The 13,820-nt window shown below is 45.5% G+C and overlaps 1 protein-coding gene across 1 annotated transcript in view; it reads right to left on the minus strand.

Annotated features, from left to right (window-relative positions):
- Positions 1 to 13,820, minus strand: part of PRKCQ (protein kinase C theta) — a 67,231-nt gene that overhangs the window by 46,743 nt on the left and 6,668 nt on the right. Inside the window, exons 2-3 of the mRNA XM_075143131.1 lie at positions 549 to 703; positions 307 to 461 (exon numbers count right to left, since the gene is read on the minus strand). The gene's annotated coding sequence lies outside the window, so the exon portion shown is untranslated. The remainder of the gene's footprint in view (positions 1 to 306; positions 462 to 548; positions 704 to 13,820) is intronic.

Raw genomic sequence — 13,820 nt, forward strand, 5'->3', positions numbered from 1 at the left:
CTTGCCATTCCTGGCTCCCTTTCTAGTCAATGGGGAGCAAGAGGCACTTTGAACTCAGCTGCAGATGTCTATGTCTTGGACCACCAAAGTTAAAAGACATGAGGACTATCACCAGCTGTTACCTGTCAAATATATTGACAACAATATATTGTTCAACAACAACAGCAAAAAGTTGAATGACTCGTGGTGTGGGATGCAGCCCAAGTCTCTTCTTTTTCCACATAAAATGCTCTACCCCAAGGGCAGCTTCTCTAGCCTCACACAGAAGAAAATCCAGATTCTTTGCTGGGAATGGCATTTTCTTACCTGTAAATGGTATTTTCTTGACAGACAAGTTCAGTCTCTGGCAAGAGGGGCTTCTCTTTTCATCACAGTTGTGGACAACATGGGAAGGATTTTCTCAGCTGAAAGAACAAGGATAACTGCTTCTCTGGCTGGGCTGACTTTAAAACTTGGACTCTCTGTTCAAGGAGACAGGAGGCAAGACCATCAAGGAGAGAGGAAAACTTGAGAAACAAAGCCCTTTGCTTGAGTGTCTTCTCTCTTACCCAGCAGTGTGGAGTGATGAGTTTCCATCAGCCCCCTGTCCAAAAGTCTAGGGCGACTGTAAAACTCAGAACAACTTTCTGTTAGTGCATAGCCAGGTCACAGCAGGTTGTCGTTTTACTTGTCTCCTGGATATGGTGAGATCTTCTCCTTTTTCCTGTTTTATAAAATGAAGACAAACAGTTAGCACTGGGACTGGATCACCAACTATTCTGGACCGAATATTCACGAGTACTGAGCACTCACACTGCAACACTTTCTGACCCTTTGGCAAATGGATGGTCCATGCAGCCAACTGCAGCTATTCTCTGATAGAGATTTCAGCAGGGGAGGCTTCCTAGGAGGTTTCCCTAAATTTGTTACCCTACATAAGGCCAATCTATACAATGGACAGTATAGGAAGGCTCTCCTTCCTGTTTGAGCTCCGGGGTAGGTTAGCTAAAAACCAGGCTGAGTTTTCAGGAAAACAGCAAAGACTCATAAACCCTCTTGGATACTGTGCTTAAAAGAGAAGAAAACCATCAGGTTTCTGGGGAAGACAGGATAGGGCAGAAAGAGAGAAAAAAATCCTGTGACTCATGTCTACTGTGTATCCCTAGGAATGCACAGATCATGGGCCACCAGCAGCCACCAGACCTCCTCTGAAGACTGTCCAAGGACCTCTGCATGTGGCATTGCCCTCAACTGGGAAAACATCAGCACTTTTGCGATTTTACAGAAGCTAGTGGGAAAGGCAAAGCACCACCTGGGGCTGGATGCATGAGATTAGGATGATTCTGTTCTCCTCTGGATGAGGGCAGCATCTCTCTGAAGGGTGTTTCAGAAACACATTAGCCAAGTGCCTGATGAACTTGCTCTGGAAAGCCACTTGCATTTAGATATTCAAGCACAGGTAGTTCTGTAAGGAGAGGCATTTGTGGCACTGCATAATAGTACAGTGAATGGTTTATGAGTGGTCCATGGCACAAAAAGGCTAAAATTTCTGCCTGGACTGACAGAAGCAGAGAAATCTGATCAAATTAAGTAGGAAAAAATCTCTTTATAGGAGGAAATATAAGTATATATATTTCCCCGCTCTGTTTGATGCAATTATTCAGCCATTTTTTTGTTTCAAAAAATTAAGAAGCCTGCTTAGTCTAAAGACAAAAGGAAAACAAATCAAAGGGTCTCTGTCAGCAGAAGGGAAATCCAAGGAGTTGCATGTTCTGTCTGCACAATGTAGCATCAGTGAGAAAAGCTAACAAGAGCCAAAGACTAAGGCCAACAGTCAAAACATCTGCATCATGCCTCTCTGTGTGAACGGAGATGTATTCTCTCTGCCTCTACCATACTCCACTAATACTTCTGGTGACTTCTGGGCAAGAGAAGATTATGTATCCTCTTCCAAATCCCCAATTCTCACACCCCTGGCTTTAAAAACCTATTGTTCCCTGGGCGGGAGCAGGAGGAAGTGCAGGGAGGGCTGTAAGCACTCCCTTACCAGGACTTTCAAAACTCACCTTTAAAAACTCAAGAGTGCTAGCCAGAATTACTAGTCAACATATTGGGCATCTAAGAACATGAGTGTTGCTAAAGGAAGCCAAAGATTTTTTATCACTCCTCAGCACTAAAATGTAGTAACACTATTGGCTCAAGTACTAAAGAAACAAAATCAGGGCTAAAAGTTCGAGCCTGGCATTCATCACATTTCAATGAAATCAATGTAGTTACAACATAGTTAAAACTGTGAAAGCATCTTGTCCTGCTAAATACTCACATCACTGCTCCAAAAATCTCTGGTTGGATGTGCTACAAGATACCTGTTCAGATCTGCGGATCTGCTCCCTAAACAGTGACATTTAAAACTTTTCTTAGTCTTAAATTGGACACTCCGTCCCTCCCCTCCAGTGCAATACTTCATTTTGGCTCTGTGCAATCAAGCACTTCAGAAACAGCTTTCCCAGAGAGGTTGTGGGGTTTCCGTCCTTGGAGATATTCAAAAGCCATCTGGACATGCTCCTGGGCAACCGGCTCAAAATGGCCCTGCTTGAGCAGGAGAGTTGGACAAGATGACCTCCAGAAGTCCCTTCCAAGCTCAACCAGCCTGTGATTCTGTGAAAACATGGGTGGGACAGATCTCACCTAATCCTAGATGTCTACAGCATCTGTGTCTCCATGTGAGGCAGTTACCTGGGCTCCTGAGAGAAGAACAGAGAGAAACCAGCACCCTCAGATCATGAGCTGGACCCATTTTAGACCGCATGCGATGAACCCGCTTCTCTCCTTTGAGAGCAAAGGGGAATGCCTGGGGGTGATCTGTTCACATGGAGCACCTCCACTGTAGAGATCTGGTTTTGATCAGATTCCTCAAGCCATTAAATTTCAAAAAATCCCTGCATTGTATCAGATCTAAAAGACTTATGCTGGGCCCTCACATAAACCAGTCTATTGCGTGAGATGTTCTGCAGCCACCAGCAAACAGACAAGAATTTTCTACCCAGCTGCAAAGCATGTAGGTTTGGCACACCTAGGTGTTAGCACCAGCAAATCAACAGCTGCCCATGCAAGCCTTGCAAAGGCTGGTTAAAAGCTAGCTAAAATCAGAGTTTACTGTTGTACCAGCCTCGTGTGAGCACTCTGCCCTGGGGTGAATTTCTTCACCCCGTCCAATAAATCAGACAGATAACTGGTTTCCTGCTTCTCTCTCATTGTCTTTCCTGAAACCACCTTGGCTTTGGCCCAAACATCTGCTTTCCAGGTCATATCTCCAGCATTTGCCACTACAGGACTGCTACTTGGCTCGCATCCACAGCCATAAATAATTAAGGAACAACACAACTCAGCTCCAGCAACGGCTCACTGTAATAGCAGCAGTTTAATTTAACACTAGAAGCAGTTGCAATGGATATGGAGAGCGTCTGCTTAATTTCCCAGCGGAAAGGATACTATAAGGTATCTGAAAACTAAGGATTAAATGCATCTTTCTATAAAGGGCCACCTGCAACCTCTCCTCCAATAAAACACTAAATACAGTGTAATTGGGGTTCAGCAATACTGCACCCTGCTTCGCTGGCACAGTGGAGCTTTGCCCACTCCAGAGAATAATGCAACGTATGGAAATCATTCCCAGATGATATTAGGGAGTAATAAACTCCTTAATATCTTTAATCAATTGTGGTCAAGGAGAGAGGAAGAAATGAGCTCCTGCTCCTAGTCAGCGGAAGAGCTGCACTGAGGACAGCTGCCGTTAGTGGGATTTATGTTTTGTGTTTCGCTGAATGACAACGGATGCACGCATGATGCAGTAAAGGTGGCAATTTACTGAATGAGGGCCAACTGAGAGGGGAGGGGAAGTATTTCTGTATTTGAGATGCTGCTTTCGTAATGTCATCAAACTCTCATTTTCTAGAGGTCAGAGGGAATATTTCCAGCTCTCTCCCCTTTTTGAGGCAAAACTCTGCATGCAAAATGTGTTCATCATCTGACGATCAGCACCACCAAGAGGGAAAGGAACCAGGAGTTACAGCTGAAGGGTACTTCACTACAAGAAGGACATGGAGGTGCTGGAGCGTGTCCAGAGAAGGGCAGCGAAGCTGGTGAAGGGCCTGGAGCACAAGTCTGATGAGGAGCGGCTGAGGGAACTGGGACTGTTTAGTCTGGAGAAGAGGAGGCTGAGGGGAGACCTCATCGCGCTCTACAGCTACCTGAAAGGAGGTTGTAGCGAGGTGGGGATCGGTCTCTTCTCCCAAGTAACTAGTGATAGGACAAGAGGAAATGGCCTCAAGTTGCGCCAAGGGAGGTTTAGATCGGACATTAGGAGAAATTTCTTTACTGAAAGAGTGGTCAGGCCTTGGAACAGGCTGCCCAGGGAAGTGGTGGAGTCACCATCCCTGGAGGTATTTAAAAGACGTGTAGATGAGGTGCTTAGGGACATGGTTTAGTGGGACATGGTAGTGTTGGGTTGACGGTTGGACACGATGATCTTAGAGGTCTTTTCCAACCTTAATGATTCTATGATTCTATGATTCTATGGTACGAACTTTCCTTCACCCCCTGAAAGGCATCTCCCAGCCAGAAAGGCAGGTCCTGACCCTGCAAAGATCTCTTTACACAGCTGGTGGAGACCTGCACGTGAGCATAACTCAACACACGTCAAGGTCTTCCTGCAAATTTCAAGAGCAACACCGAACACCAGCGGTGATGGTTGCAGTCCCTCTGTTCCCTGACTCCTCATATCCCACAGACCATACAGTAAGGAACAGGGATCTAAATAACTCCCTTAAGTGACTTTCATTTTGGGTGCCTGTATCACCTGTTATTTCAAGGGAGATCAAACCAGCCTGTTCATAAAGGAGGAAGGTCAGAAACCCCCCTGGGTGCTACCCAACATTTCTCACATTTTTCTTTTACAAGGGTGTGGATCAGAGGAGGAGAAGGAAAAGGAGAAGAATTTGCATCGCCGTTTAATTTTCCCTCTCTCCACAGCCAGTCACCCCATCTGCAGCATCTCGCAAAGGCAGTGGAGGGAGAGGGCAAGGAAAGGCAGGACCAGCAGCATCTGATGGGATTGGTACAATACCAGACTCCATGCAACTAAAGAGCCTCCCAAAATTTCATGGAACGACTTGATTTGCTCTCCACGCAAAACCCTTCCCCATCATTTGCAGACACAGGCAAAGCATTTCTTCTGTCATGTGGAAATGAGGCTTGAAGACTTTTCTGGAGCCCGTGGCAGGCACAGGAATGGGCATTTCTCTTTAAAAGTCTCTGGGCCACCTTGTGATGCTGTGTTTAGAGCAAGTCGCCTGTATTGGTAACAGGACCTGGTCTCACATATAGCCTACACACACGGCTGTTTGGACGCTGCTAAGTTCACGTGGTTTCCTCCTGTTGCATTTGTTGTGCAGAAGACAAGACCGGAGCCTTAGGTTTATTTTCAGATCTTATACGTGATTTAGCTACAGTGGAGTTAATGCACATGAACAGATTTACAGCTGCGAAAGCGTTGCTATTCGTCCCACTGGGGAAACTGCAGAAAATTGCTGCTGGGAACGCCAGTGGTCATTGCATACATCCACGGACTCTAGGATGGGATCTACAACCATTCTAGCAGATATATGTATAGCTGGGTCTTAAAAACAGGGAATTCATGCTTTTCTATCCATAGGTCTCCACATAACAATTGCTTTAACCTGACCTAAATGCAGGCTACGTCCAAAGACATGGTTCAGCTTTCCACCCCATCTCACACTGCAGGTTCTCAACCTCTTCCAGGAGTTTGGTGTCTGTGTATGGTAGGGGATCAGGGAACAGATTTCTCTAAAAGCAACCCTTATTTTCTTTCCTTGACAAGCGAGTTTGCAGCTGCATCCGTTCCCTGATCTGACTGACACGGCACGGATGCGGGGGCCTGCCCTAAGCAGGAATGATGACGTGGGGGATGGTCTGCAGCAACTGCATTTTGCTTGGGATAAAGGGACTGAGAAATCGTGGTCTCGCTGTCAGTGAAGAGATTAAGGGTGGATTCACATGAATACATGCAGACAACTGCAGCGCACACATGAGCTACCACCCCAGCTCCCGACATACACAGTAAAGAGACATAAGTACTTGTACGGGTGCATCACCCCATCCTAAAGAGGATATTTAAAATAGGTTAAGCCAATCCCATCCTGGAATTGCTATTTCCCTACTATGATTATGTCTACCCCAAAGATGCCCAAAATTGGGTAAGTCCTACTAATGATGTTCTGATGTCTAGTGAAAAGGACCCAGATTGTAGGGTTTGATCCGGGAGCAGATGCATTCATGTCTAACAGTTACGATAACTTGTGGAATACAGCTGGGTGGGGACCCACACGTCCTGCCTGTCCAGGGCCATCTGCTCTGAAAGTCGCTCTAGAAGTGGAAAGAGGGTCTAGTGCTCGGGGACAGTCCTCAACACTTCTTAATTTGCTCTTATAGAAGGAGCCAAAGTCTCCCATCAAAAGGAGACTTTCAGATACGCCTTTTGTTTTCCAGTAGACAACGTGAATTTATCTCCCCCTGGAGAGGCAAGATTTTTCAAGCTAAAACCCTTGTTATTTCTGCAAACTGGAAAGAGAAGCAGAGCAGACCCACCGAATCTCTATTGGGAACAAACGCCTCCAGGTCCTGTCCGTGAAGCTAGGTCATAACCCTTTTTTTCCTCACATTTAATGAACATTTATCATGTGTGGTCCTGAAACAAAGCAAACTTGCACCTCACCTGTCCCACCTGAAACATGCACAACTATTCAGTTTACTCTCCTTTGTAGATCTTTTCTTTTTTGTGCATTTTTTTTCCCTTTGGGTTCAGATTATTAAAAGCAACTTGTTGGTTTTCCTTTCTTATTGTCCTAGAGAGCTTCTGGTTAATTTAATTTCCCGTATCACTCCATTTCTGCAACACTTGGGCCACACAAACTCAAAAGAAATGTTTTCAAAATAATTATCCCCATTGTATTTATCTATAATTTTTAATACTGACTTCTCTTTTTAGGTTTTAGTTGCCTTCTAACAAACACAGGACAAACTTGAAGCAAAAGCGCCCAGTTTTTCAAACACTGCACACAAAATGTTTTCAAAGAGCTTTTCAATGTAACGAGGGAAATAAAAATATCTTGAACTGAGACGTAGCTACACTATCTCCTTTCCTTTGGCCTCTTGTTCGTTAGCCCAGCAGTTCCTGTATTTCGGTACGATTTTGGCACTGGTTCACAGACTTCTTGTTATATTTTTTTTGTTTTGGTGTTTTTTCTTTTAAATGACACAGGTGGAGTTTGCCTCGAATACTTCATCTTGTATCAGGATGGTCGTTAATGCACTGAACTTCCTGCCAGTGCCAGCATCTGCACCTATTTTTTACTTTCCTTTAAAAAAGAAAAAGTCCAATGGCGGGGGGCAGGACCATAATGGGACGTATTAACATCCTTCCTTTTGCAGACAGTTTCATGCCTACGGTTAACTTTGCTCGGCAGTAGAGGTATTTCATGTCTTTAATCTGGAAATCTGCTAAAGGTATTTGGACCCAGAATCACAGAAATGTTGGGCTGGAAAAGAGTGTTTTTCTCATCCCTCTGCCTCCTGGCAGACTAGGTCTACATCATCCTTGACGTATCTGTCTAGCCATCTGTCAGGAACGAAGCTTCTTGTGTGCTTGGCGTTACCACATACTCCTCAAAAACATGGACAGATTTGTCACAGAGGAGCCTCGGATTGTAACGGAGTCCACATGGGACACCTACACCTTACTTCTGTGTGACACAAAGGACTTTGGAGATGTATTTTAGGAAACCAATTTTGATCTAGGATTGTCCCGTGTTTCTCCAGAGCTTGCCCTATTATTTAAGGAGAACTAGTGTTTTCTCCTCGCTCCTTTCCTGCACTGTACATTTCCTACTAGGGACAGCAGATAGGAACTGCAAAAAGATGCCTGACTGCCAGACAACTTCATTTTAGGCACACCGACAGCACAAGCCCAGCTCTGGTCCACAGCCCTCAGCTGCCTTCTCCTTCCCCTGCAGTCTTCCCAGTAAGTCTGCAGGAGCCTCTCCCCCCATAAGCGCCTGGCCCAGCTCACACTTTACAATGAACACCACCACGGATATTTCAGATAATTCAGCCTTCTCCACACCCTTGCAGTTTCATGTTTATTCTTAAACAACTTAAAAGCAGAAATACTTCTTTCGCATGGCAGAAGCTGGCAGACCTGCAGCTTCTGCCTTCATTCTCTGCTCCGTCAGTCCTTGCTTCCATGGCTTCACCAAAATGACCCTCAATGAGGTTTTTTTTATTTCCATCGATCTCAGGGCTCCCTTCTGCAGATGCCACACCTGTGCCCTCCCTTGTCAACACCATCGCAACACCAACCTCTATGTCTTTCCTGCTCCTGATGCCTCTTGACTCCAGCCACCTCCTTAAATAAACTCTTGACATATCCTTCCCTCTTCCTCAATCAGAGTAGACCTCAATTTAAAACTATACTTCTATTTAAGTAAGGAAGCTCTGGCTCCAGCTAGGCCGAAAGCTCTCTTCCCACTTACAGTTTGGTGCCCCGTTCTCAGCATCAGAGCCTCAGGTGGGTTCCTGAGAGACCATCCATGTCTGTCTCTTCGTATCTTTCCACCCCACCTACCATTTAGCTCACACCAACTCTCTGAGAGATCATTTGTCCACCAGTTTCTTTCTGTGCTTCTGCCCTTAGTTATCTCCCTGACTGGGTGGATATAGGACACACAGTGGGTGGAAGAATGTAATACAAAACACGGTCAAAATTCATTTTAGGCCAAAGAATCAGTTTTTTGTTTTGTTTTTTTTTGTTTTGGTTTCGTTTTTTTTTTTTTCGTATCACCTCCTGGTTACTTAAGCAAACCTTCATGGATTCATCTTCACACTGTGTGAAGAGCTAAGTCCTGATCATGCAGACAATACCTGCCTCCCTTCTCCCCAAAACTCACTCCCCAAAAACCGCTAGTTTTCCATACTAACCAACCCTGGCTCATGCTATTCCCTGAGCTCAGGAGGTAGCACAGAGCCTCACATAAAGCAAATTAATGTTCAGTCCATCCTACACCAGCTAGCTCAGTATTACGTGGCTCGCAGTCCCCAAGAACCTCAGCATCACTCTCCCAGCTCAGCTAAGCAATGCAGGGCACAAGAAGATGTGCTGTCCCTCCCGCACAAACCACCAGCCAGAGAAAAGCTCAGTTACGCACTCAAATATCCAGGTGCAATAGTGCAGGCAGTCCCGGTGCACTCACAAAATCCCAAACAGGTATTAGCTCAAAAGCCGTGTCGCCTCTGTGCAATGGTGCGAGTTATAGATATAGCAAAGATGCAACAGCTGATTGTTTGTTTTAGACAAATGAGGTCCCTTTTATTATAATCAGAAAAGGAATGTTTGACCAAAGAAATCAAGGTGCTGCTTTGCTCTAGAGATGACAAAGGTTATAATCAGTTACCACCCCTTCCTCACCACTCCCCAAAGGAAGAAAGTCCCTTTTTCTGAGGTGATAGCTGTTGTCTAACACAGAACTGCAGAGCTGGGGAGGTTGTGCAAGTGGGAGCTGTACCATGAATTGGTGGCTACTAGGACTTCAGCAAGCACATATGGCATTCCCTGAAAGGATTGAATTCAGAGGCTCACATCGTTATCGTGGTCCAAAGCTCATTCAGTTAACACCACGTCCTCCTTGTCTACCATGCCACTGCCCTCTGCTCACTCCTCATCCACCACCACGGCCTCCCTCTGTGTGATTAGCAAGAGAGGTCCATGAGCATATGGGGCTGTAGCTGGTGATGCTTCTACTACTGGGGTCCTCTGCCCAAAAGGGACCACAGTCCCCAAGAACCACCCTATGGCAAATCCTTGCAGAGAGATATGGGTCCATCTATTGATCCTGACAACTGGAGGTCCCCTTCCCTCCCCTCTTTGCCCAATATACGGGCAAGATAAACAAACCAATATATGGCTGGGATTCCTGACACCTAACTTTAGACATTCACTCTACTACCTACTCCGTATACATCTGCATATGGACTATTCACCCCAGGCTCCCTTCATAAATGACAGAAAGAAAGAGACCTGCTGGGTTTTCAATTTCCATTATCTCCATGTAGCTGACTAAAATGGGTCAAATGCCTGGTGACCTCAAATGCCTCTTTCACCCCACAGCCGACAGAGACCAGGCGGCTAGTTCAGGTGGAGATGTCTGTCTGGCCTTTAGGCTTGTGAGACAAGAGGGGATGGCTCCCAGCCATGGTGTCTCACCCGCCAGCAGTTAAGCAAATTCACAGATCAGCTTATGGGTCTTTGAATTGAGACCCAAATGAACTAACACATGGATTGCAGAGAGAGACGAATGAGGATACGATGATGGCTTTGCCTAAGCGCAACAGACTCTGAACCAAAACTCACTGGAACCTTTATTTAACTTTCTATGAGGTTTGAATCTGGTCTATAAATAAGGCAGAAGGACAATGTTAATAACTATGAACTGGAAAAAATGACATAAGCTGTATAACTGAATTTTCTAATTATGAGACTTGGTAAAAGCACTATCCTTTCCAATTTCACTACAAAATACATGACAGAGAACCACCGTGCTTTGACGGCAGGGCACAGGGAGACACAAAGTCATTTTCAAGAGACCTTCCCTATCTAATTTGCTCAAATGTTTTAATAACGACGACTGTCGTTGCCCTGACAAACTTGTACGAGGGGGAGGAGGGGACAGGGTTGCTGAAAACGGAAGCTGGAGGATGCATGTTCTCTACTATTTCACCAATGTTATAAATCAAAACATAAATAGCAAGTGTTACTGCAAGGGTGGGAGGGGAAAACCTGGGTAAATTCAGCTCTCAGCATGTGCACAATCTTTCAAGACAAATAACGGCGACTCCCACATCAGCATTTGTCTCTCTGGTTTCCGTGGATAAGTAGGGTACGACCTTGTCTAAATCCCATTCACAAGCCAGAACAAATCTCTATAAGCCTCAGCTGCTCTTTCTGTTCTCAACATATCAGGCCCAAAATGCTTCCTTTTTCGCTCAGACTGATTCTTCCCCCACCGCAGCTATTCCTGACTTGTACTGCTGATTTACATCAGAAGGGGAGCAGGCTCACCAGCACATAGAAACTCCAGAGCAAAATCAAATGACCACATCAAAAACCTCCTCAGAAGAAAAGGCTTGAATCCAAGTGAAAAATTAATCATATGCAAGTTTAGTTTTGAAAGAAAATAGAAGTTAAGTTTCTGCTCCCAATGCACTTGCAGAAGTCCGGAGCAAGGTTCATGGGGATTTACGGCGCTAGATGACCCCAAAGCTTGGCCTCTTCATTAACGTGACAGCCCTCCTGTTGCTGGCTGTGGAGTCCCTGAGTATCCCTGTAGATTGTTATCTGCTATTTACAAAATCATGGGGTCATTAAAAGACCAAGCTGAGTTAGTACCTCACTTGTGCCAAGGCAAAGCTGCAACAAGCCTGCAGGAAAGTTACTCCAGTCTTACACGTGTGTGTTTGCAGATAATCCTGCTGCAACTAGCAATTCTTTCTCTTTTTTTTTTTTTTTTTTTAAATAAAAAATAAAATTAAGGCCACATACCTGGGCAGTTTATTTAGGTTACAGGTTAAATTTGGCTTCTTAGACAAGAGACATTTAGCTCACAGTGAGGCTACTGCTGCTGTATGTTTGGTCCCAAGGACAGAACTGGGTCCAAATTGTTGAGTTACTGCATCAATGAGGACAGACAGGGACAAAGTAAACACCTGCCAAACCCAAGAAAATCTTACCATCAGTCCAAAGTTATGAGTACATTTGTTAGAGGGGTTCTTCTCCCACAAAACACCGAAATAATTTCACAAAACGACGAGTCAGCCAAAGTCCTACAACCAGTCTGCTTTGAGAACACATCCTCTTTCACCGTTGATCCCTGCATCCCCGAGATGAGCTACATTAAATCCACACTCTCAGCAAATGCATGCATTTGGGGTGGTGCGACAGCCCTTCTGCTTATTGGGATGGACTGGGTCTATCTGCTTTTCCAGAAAACGTGGTGGAACAGCATATGAGGGAGGAATTGCATTTCCTGGCCTGGTGTGGGGGGTGGCTGCTCTGCAATGAAATATCCAGATGTGATGACAGAAGAGGAATCTGTGTTTGGGTTGTAAGTTGTCTGCTGTTACGGGATCTTTCAAATGCCTCATACTTATCAAGGTAAGAAACAGAATAGTCCCAAGGAGTCTACGCCCTCGTAGATGACTTTTTAGGGCTGTGACTTAGTCCACAACACTTGGCCCAGACATAGCAGTGAGGAACAGGTCTATGCTGGTGACCAGGGAGGGCCATTTCTTCTCACCTTCTCTGCTGAGGTCCAAAACTTGCTATATGCAGCACGCAAGGAGAATTCATTACTCTCCCAAGTAACTAGTGATAGGACAAGAGGAAATGGCCTCAAGTTGCGCCAAGGGAGGTTTAGATTGGACATTAGGAAAAATTTCTTTCCTGAAAGAGTGGTCAGGCCTTGGAACAGGCTGCCCAGGGAAGTGGTTGAGTCACAATCCCTGGAGGTATTTAAAAGACGTGTAGATGAGGCGCTTAGGGACATTGTTTAGTGGGCGTGGTGGTGTTGGGTTGACGGTTGGACTTGATGATCTTAGAGGTCTTTTCCAACCTTAATGATTCTATGATTCTATTAGGTTCATTACCCCTTTCTGGCTACATCCCTTCCTGAGGGCAAGGGTATATCTCCTTTCTGTCCTCTGACCAGCACATATGCTGTAAGTGATTCTAGGTCATGAAGGTCCTACTAAATCCAAACTAGGTATTTTGATCTTGTGAAGTGAAGCCAATACTGTTGGAATCAGCAGTGCATGGACACACAGGTCCCACACCGAGTGGACCAAGATACTTCCTCTGGTCCCAAGAGCAAAAGCACATCCATCCCTTAGGTACATCTCCCTTCCTTGAAAGATCCTCATCCATCCTGCCTACAGGGAACACTCCCTATCACACGCTACCCCTTGAAGTGTGCCTGCCAGAGCGCTGCTCAAACAGGCCACAACCAGACGTGGGACTGTGCTGACACTTAAATGGTCTTGCTGACTGCAGCACAGTACTCAGCTCTGTTATTTTATTAGCATAGACAGTAACTCCAGACACGCAATAAAGAACGGGACATGCTTGCTCTCAGAAGCACATCCAGTGGCTCACACCAGCTATCAGGTGGAGCCGTACGTCCTACCCAGCAGGAAAGAGTGGGCAGCAGGTCCCAATCCTTTGCTTAACACCAAAGATGGGTCAGCAAGGAAAAGAAGTATCACTGCAGGAACATGACCAGGCATCGTTGCTTTAGGTTGGACCAGGACTTCTTTTGGGCTACATAAGATGAACATTCACTAAGTTGACCTGGATCTCTTGAGACCTCACCTTCCACCCTGAAAGTAAACAATGGCTCCGTATTGCCCATCAGGTGGGAGTTTGAGGAAAAGGCACGCTTGAGTTATTGCAGAGTCCAAGTGAGTCCGCTCTGGTTCTGGAGCTACACGGCCTTCTTTCCATAAAGAAGCAACAGGCAGAAAGGCCTTATGCCTTGGATATCACCGAACAGGAGGTAGTTAGCTCAGTCTGTTCCAGGCACATTTTGTGGAGGTTTCTCTTTCTTTCTTACAACGAGCAAGGAACAAGGATGCTCTTGTCTTAGCTGTTCTGGCGAGATGTGTACGCATGAAGCCTCATTCCTGGGAATGAGGCTACAAAGCCAAGGAAAAAGCCA

The sequence above is a fragment of the Calonectris borealis genome, chromosome 1 (assembly GCF_964195595.1).
Source record: "Calonectris borealis chromosome 1, bCalBor7.hap1.2, whole genome shotgun sequence".
Lineage (NCBI taxonomy): Eukaryota > Metazoa > Chordata > Aves > Procellariiformes > Procellariidae > Calonectris > Calonectris borealis.